We start from the raw sequence: 7,668 nt of genomic DNA, 5'->3' as shown, positions 1-7,668 counted from the left end.
GTGTGTGTGTGTGTGAATGAGAGAGGGGGGAGAGAGAGAGGGAGAGAATGAAAGAGAGGAACATAGGCTGTGCATCTATAACCCTGTGTGTAACCAGATACATGTGTGGACTGCATGGATGGTCCTGGATGTGTAACGAGAGAGGTACTGTGTGTGTGTGTGTGTGTGTGTGTGTGTGTGTGTGTGTGTGTGTGTGTGACAAGATATGCATGTCCGAGTGTCTAACTGGCTGCGTGTGTGAGTGACCGTGAGTGTGTGAGTACGCGGTGCTGCATGAAGTGTTCACCGTCACTGCCGGTATTAGCGCCCTGCAGTTGTCTTTCACAGAATCCCAATCCCAATTTAAGATGCATTTCCCCTCTGCTCACTACCCGGTGTGTGGCACTGTGCTGTTCATACAGGGAAGTGGTCGCTGGCAGAGGTGGGGGAGTCATGGGCTCCAGCTCATCTTCCTCGAGTTCAATGTTAAGAGGAAATGTTGGCTTGGTTTTCCATTTGGCCCATTAAAATGAACAAAAAGTGTTTCTTAGGGTACTGATTTGGCATGAACCAGAGGTGGCTTTTGATGGAAAGACACTGGGGCAGGTTTGCCCCCCTTGTCTTGGTATTGCTGGGCGGACTCCCCAAGTCATAAAACTGTGGGTCTGGAGGGGGGTGGGCAGTGTTTTCCTGGTCTACTGTGTGGCGCTTCACCATCAGTGATGAGAAAGAAGTTGCTGGGTGCTGCTGAGGAGCACAAATGGTAAATGAAAAGGACACTGGTGATTGATGAGATGCCCTAGAATCACGGAAAAAGTCAGGATGGGACAAAACTTGTGGAGTTCTGAGGAGCAGCTCTCACTTGGGAAGTGATGAGTGTGGAAAAAAACTAGTAAAAAGTAAAGAGGGTTTGCAGCATTCACAACTCATTTTTTAATCTTATCTTTATTTTTCTCATGCACCCTGACCCTAAATTCTCTCTTGTGTTTGCATCATTTCTCCCCTTGGGAAACATCTTTAGTATAATTATTATTATACAGCTGAGCGGGTCATCATTTAAATGCAGCACATCAGAGCTAGCAGGAGCTTCAGGGAGTGCACAGCTTGGCCCCTGTTGAGCAGATGGAGGTCCCTGGGTCCAGGGAACAGTGGTGCTTTTGGTTTCTCCAAGTTACCTGGATTTAACTCCTGAAGCTGGTCCTTCCAGGGGCCACAATGGCCTCCTAGCGAACAACTTACATGTGTTTTCTTCCACTTGAGTTCTCTGGGACCTCCCTGGCACTGTTCATCCTCTCGTCTCCTTTCCCAAACAACAGCACCTGAAACCCAACCTAAGCAACCTGCACCCCAGCCGACCTCCTGATTCTCCCATTTGTTTGTGAACCATCACCATTCTCTGAGTCACTCGGCTGGGAACTGAAGTCACCTTTTTATTTCTTCTCTTCCTTCATTAGTCCTGGTCACAGAAGGTTTTATTAGTTTTCCCTCAATACCTCTTGAATCTAATTTTTTTGTTTGTTTGTTTTCTTCCCACTGCCACTCCCTTATCAGGCGAAATCTATATTCAAGGGATTTCTGGAAAAAAGAAACAGATCTAGACTGTGATCGCTGAAAAAAAATATGCAAAGCAAGTGGACAAAGAGGAGACCTTTGATATTATGACTGTTTGACTAGTAAGTTAAGTAAGTGTTGTTTTGAAGAACCTGGGTCTTCTGATGGTTGCAGCATTATGTGACCTAGATCAAGTATCTTGGCCATTCTAAATCTTCATTTGTGAAATGTGATGAAAAATTTCAACTAAAACCTAGCTGCTAAATCATTTCTAAGGTTTCTTCCAGCTTTAAAATTCTCTAATTGTCATTGATGTTCTTTGTTTTAGCAAGAAACATTTCTCCTAATGGTTTAGGGCTTCCTTCTAATAGCCAACCATCTTTTTTTTTTTTTTAAATTCAGTTTGTCTTTAGGGAAAGGAAAAAGGCAAAGGGGAAAAGGCTGAAAATGCACTGTTGACCTATGTTTGTGGTGGAGGGTCAACTGCATATATCAAGCCTTAGAGATGAAGGAACCTTAGAGGTCACCCATTCTCACTTCCCATCAAGTTCAGAATCTTCTATACCATTGCCTGTTTGAAAATTAAAAAAATGTGTCAACTCTTATTAAGATAACGTCACCCAACATTATAATCCGGGGTTTCTCAGACCTCTGTATTCTTGATGTTTGGGGCTAGGTAATTTTTTGTTGTGAGGGATTATCCTGTGCATCATAGGATGTTTAGCAGCACCTCTGGCACCCATTAAATGTTAGTGGCAGGTGCCAGCTGTGACAACCAAAAATGCCTCCAGACATTATCAAATGTCCCTTTGGGGGACAAAGTCCCCCCGCCCCAACTCCTGTTGAGAACTATTGTTGTATGTGTAATTCAAACCCAAGTATTGTGGCCTTGTACAGAAATACCTTGCAACGAAGTGTATTAATACATGGATGAATTGCTGTGTTGCTAGCTGCTTTTCCACCCCCTTCCAATGTGGCCAACCTCACACATTTACCTTTATGCCTCCTGGTTTCTCATCGCCTTGTTGCTATGTCTGGAAATGCTCAAGATGCTGCTGAAGGCTGAGAAGCCTTTCAGAGACAATATAATAATAATCCTGATAGCTCACATTACTCCCGCCCATGCCTGATATGTGCCAGGCATGCTTGTAAACGCTCGTTTAATCTTCATTAAGAATCCTATAAGAGAGATGCTTTTATTCCCCCCATTTTAGAGATGAGGTCGCTCAATCTTAGAGGGAGTGACGTGCTCACCTTCTCTCAGCTGTGACGTGTTAGAGCTGGGGTTGGTTGGTGTGTTGTCTGACTCCAGAGTCCATATTCTGAAGCCCCACATGAAACTGCCTTCCATAAATGCATCTTGATGTTGCAGGGTGGAAATGATCTGAAAGATCCTCTAGTTCAATTGTAGAACCAAGTCTGCTTCTAGAAAGGCTAGAGACATGAGGTTGGTGGTTGTGTCCAGTTGAAACAATGGGATTTCTCTCTTTTGTTGTCTTCTCCTTGCTCTTTATTATTCATGTTATTCAGAAATAGCCCCAAGGCATATACACCAGGGTGAGAGCAATGGTGGCTGGGTTGGGTAAATTGGGGGAGAGGGGCTCAGGGGAAAGGAATGATGGCTCAAAGGAGCAAACAATGAATGAGATATTTCTTTTTCAATTAAGCCTTCACCGTCATCTAAACTTTAGATATCTCTTCTATTACCAAAATTAGAGCTGCCATATTTTTATCAGCTTTCTCCTTCCACATTCTTGACCTGCACTTTCATTCTTCTATTCTGCATGCTGTTTTTATACTACAGATGCAGTACAAAGTGGTACACCTTTGGACAGAGAGAAATATAAGGGCAATGTAAATGGCTGTCAAGTGGGTTTATTGATAAGGTTAGAATGACTACCTTACCAATTACTACTGAGCTTGAAAATCCAAGGCAAGCCTTCAGAAAGTTGACTGTTTCCTCTAAGACCCTATATCAACACATCCTCAGGTCTGGTTGCCGAATAGATAGTAGAGCCTTAGAGTTTGGTTAAGAAGACAGTGGTTCTCAAACTGTGAAGAGCATCAGGATCATCTATAGGACCTGTTAAAATGCATGCTGCGATCTCCTACCTCCAGAGTTTCTGATTCAGTCAGTGCTCCTGGGTTGGGTCTGAGAATGTGTATTTCTAACAGGCTCCCAGGTGAACTGATGCTGTTGGTCCAAGTACCACAATTTGAGATCCACGTGGTTAAGACCTAAGTAACTAAGTAAAGCTCACAACCCATCCACCTGAGATTTTTTTTAATAAAAAGATAATCATATTTTTAAGATACCTGAGCATTTAGATTCACAAGAATCAATGGATAGATCAAGATGGAAAGAATAGTAACTGCTAGGGACGAGTGGACATTTCTCATTAAGCATCTAAGCTTTGCTTCTCATTTTGAATTTCAGAAAAGCCTCAGCTGTGGTACTTCTATGTTGGATTAATTCTGATCTTAGATCTGTTCATGGTCCAGACCTCCACCCACCCCCACTGCTACTTCAATTTGGATGATAAAATACCTCATTACTTACAGGAAAATCCAAATAAAAAGCCCTTTGCTATCTTGTTTACTGCCAGATAAATTCTGACTAGTTCCCCTGAGATTAAGAAAGACATGTTACCTGTTCATCTAGCTTTTATGTCCTGTGTTGGTGCTTTGTGTTTCTTCCTCTTTCAAATTAATATTAGCACCATGAAGAAACCCAACAGAAGCTTAAGTCAGAACATTTATGTTAAATTTTAAAAATCTGAATCAGGAAAAGTTTCTTTTGAAACCAAATTTCACACTCAACCCCTTCCTTCTTCTTGACTGTCAGCATCTGTTTCTTTTTTGTGTGACCACATGTCCGCCACCTAAACAAAGGGACTCCAAGTACTTGCTCAGGAAGATCTAGATGTGCTGAAACTGAGATACAAATTAAATGATGTTCATTGAATATTTGCTATGTGCTATGGAGGAGTTGTACACACCTGGTTATTTTTTATTTTTGCATCAAATAAACACCCTGAGAGACGAGGGGTTTATCACATTTATAGATGAGGAAACCAAGGCCTGGAAACATTAAGAAAACTCTTGTATTAGTTAGAAGACTAATTGTATTAGTAAATATATATTTTTGCTTACACATAATAAAAGTCAATACAATGCTTAAGCAAAACTTGGAACTTATTGGAACAATACTGGGGCTTTTGTCATGGATTCAAGGAACTGCACCACAGGATGGATGGGAACCAGGTCATCTCTAGAGAACTCACTTCCAGGAGTTCATGATCTTTTCCCCATAGTTCTGCCATTAATGTGACACATTCCCAAGAGTGTGCTATCTCTCTGTTCAAATTCTCAAGAAAATAAATCTGATTGGCCCAATTAGTTATGGCCAAGAGGTCATAGCAGAAGCATAGTCGCCATGGGGCTAACTTTTGTAGTTGTGAATATCCCAAGTACAGGCGGTCCAGCGAACACTTGAATGAATGTCTCCTGTTGTCACACCACTAATGTGGCAGAGACAGGATTTGATCTCAGGTTTGACTCCAAATCCAGTGTTTTTCTCCTACCAAAAGGATGTTTAATAGAGAAACATATTAATTTGGCATCTACTAAAGATAACCAGCCTTCCTTTTCAGGGTCCTCCCCTCCCCCCACACCCCGCCCCGCCCCGCCCACGTTCGGTGTTCCTGCGTAGGGTCCTGCTGCGTCCATTTGTGCATACCTCTTGGTTTCTGATACATAGATGGCTGCATCCGCACTCCTCTCTGTCCCTCGGGTTTCTGTGTCATGTGGCCTGGCTTCTCATTCTGCTCATTCATGTCAGGTCTCCGGCTCACTTTGCACTGCTCTGATTTGCAGATTGTAAGAGCTGAAGGGATCTATCATCTTGTTCCATCTTCCATCTGTACAGTAAATAACCATCGATAATGTGCACCAGGCATTTACTGTGAGCATTGCTGAGAGCTCTATGTCTCATCCAACTCTTCTAACAAACCTGTTGTGGCCTTTTTGTTTGTTTGTTTTCCCAATATTTTATTGTAAAAATAAAATGTTTGGGAGTAAAGTTGAAAGAATTGTATAGTGAACACCCATATACTCATTATGCAAGTTCTACAGTTAACACTTTACTAACTTGCTTTATCATATTTCTATCTGTCCACCTCTCTATCCACTCATCAAACCATTTTTGGCATGATTTCAAAGTATGTTTTTGTTTCTTATTCTCATTTTTATAATTGGGAAACTGCGACCAGTGCAGTTAACCTGAGTTGCCCAAGGTCACCACCTCCTGAGGAGGTAGGTGATGGAGCTGGGATTTAACTCTGGCAGCCTGACTCCCGAAATCACGTTTTTGGCCACCAAGTAGCGTTGTACCTCCTGGGAGGGGAGAGAGAAAGACTCATTCAAGGTCAGTTAGTGGCAGGGCCATAACCAGCACCAGGTGATCTGATTCTCAAGCTCCTAAAATTTTCATTACCTTGACCCATGATAAATAGTCCACTTTTCAAGTAGAAGTAGTATTTTTCTCTTGCTCTGCAAAGTCCTGCAGATTTGGTACTTGACTACCTACCCTAGAGCTCTGGAAAGTCTGATTTTTGACATAGATGATTTTGCAAAACTAATATACTCTTTCTACCTTTTCAACATTTAAAAGTAATTTATGGCAATGACAGGCTGGGAAATTGCCATTTCAGATAACATTTTACAATGTTTACAGGACTTCACATATGTCACCTTATTTGAACTTCATGAGTAGTAACGGATCTGCAAGCCAGGTGGGCTGGATATCTTGAGCAGCTGGAGACCTGGAGCTTCTAGAAGTGAAATGAGGAACTCAGAGTCACATGGTGTTTAAAGCAACGTCGGGCCTTGGTAAAAAACTTACCCCCTTTCAAGTGCCAGTAAACATTCTGTAGGCTTTGGGGAGCTCCATAAGTATCTGGCTAATAAAATTGTGCTGGGAAAGTTGAGATGGGGGACTGTTGAGATCTGCATCTTTTATGGGATAACATAGTAGTTAAAAATCTGGGATCTGAAAACACTGCCAAGTGTGGCTTTGCACAGTGTCTCCTTTCTATGCCTCAGTTTCTTCATTTGTGAAGTGGGGACAATTGCAATACTCCATAGCATGATGTGAAGATGAAATGAGGTAACACATGTGGAAAGTTTGGTACTTAGTAGGTGTTCAACAAATACCAGTTAATAGAAATGTGTCGTTATTCCTCTCCTGCTTCCTCTTCGGGATTCTTCTCTTCTGTGTTAAATGGGCCCCTCTAAAATTTATGAGTATAGTTTTATCTTTTTCCTGAGGGGTTTGTTTGGGAACTATTGGAAGGAGATTGTGGGCAGCCGCCTTTTGGGAGGTGACATCTTATTAGTCCAGTAAAGATGCAGATTCTGCTAAAGAATTTTTATCTAAGCTGTAAATAGCCTGTGTCCTTCGAGATTCCATTGGGATGCTTAATTGGATATGATAATCAGCACGTGATATCTGAAATGGAGAGTTCTGTATAAACTGTTTTCTAATCCAGGAGGCTCAGAGGAAATAGAAGAGTGAGGACAGAAGAGGTAGATTGCTGGCAGATACTTTTTTCCCTCAGCAGGCACAGAAAGTGCTGTAATCCAGGTCTCCCTGCTAATGAAGCATTTAAACAGATATAGAAAAACTATGAAAGAAGATTTCAGATGGATGTGCTCACCTGCGCAGGTTGTGCTCCATCCTCACAGCATTTCCCAAACTGCTCTTGGTGAACCATCTCTACCAGAATCCCTGGGACATTTCTTTGTTAAAATGCAGATACCTGGACCTGCTGACTGAGAAATGCTTCAAATGAGGGACCCAAATCTACAGTTTTGCAAGTGATTTTTAGGTATTTTAATGTTTGAGAACTGCTGCTTTCTGTAGCATAATTCTTGCAAGATTCAAAACACTACTTTTGAAGACAGTTTAGATAGAAGGCAAATTTTGCTTGGACCTGCCCCCAATTGTAGACCCATGAAATCAGTGGCGACAAAACCTTTTGGACATTCTCAGGCTCAGCTTTCAGGGGCCTCTCCTATAGCGAAGAGGAATAATTTCTATAACCACATCCAAGAGTAAGGGAGCTCAACCCCCAGCTG

The 7,668-nt window shown here is 42.1% G+C and overlaps 1 protein-coding gene across 1 annotated transcript in view; it reads left to right on the top strand.

Moving 5' to 3' along the window:
• Nucleotides 1-1,589: 1,589 nt before the first annotated feature.
• The window catches only part of HTR4 (5-hydroxytryptamine receptor 4), an 87,851-nt gene continuing 81,772 nt past the window's right edge, over nt 1,590-7,668 (top strand). The window contains exon 1 of the mRNA XM_019624405.1: nt 1,590-1,661. The gene's annotated coding sequence lies outside the window, so the exon portion shown is untranslated. The remainder of the gene's footprint in view (nt 1,662-7,668) is intronic.

Source organism: Hipposideros armiger, unplaced genomic scaffold, assembly GCF_001890085.2.
Source record: "Hipposideros armiger isolate ML-2016 unplaced genomic scaffold, ASM189008v1 scaffold_590, whole genome shotgun sequence".
Taxonomy (NCBI): Eukaryota; Metazoa; Chordata; class Mammalia; order Chiroptera; family Hipposideridae; genus Hipposideros; species Hipposideros armiger.
The sequence above is the reverse complement of the archived record's forward strand: the minus strand, read 5'-3'. Positions and strand labels throughout refer to the sequence as shown.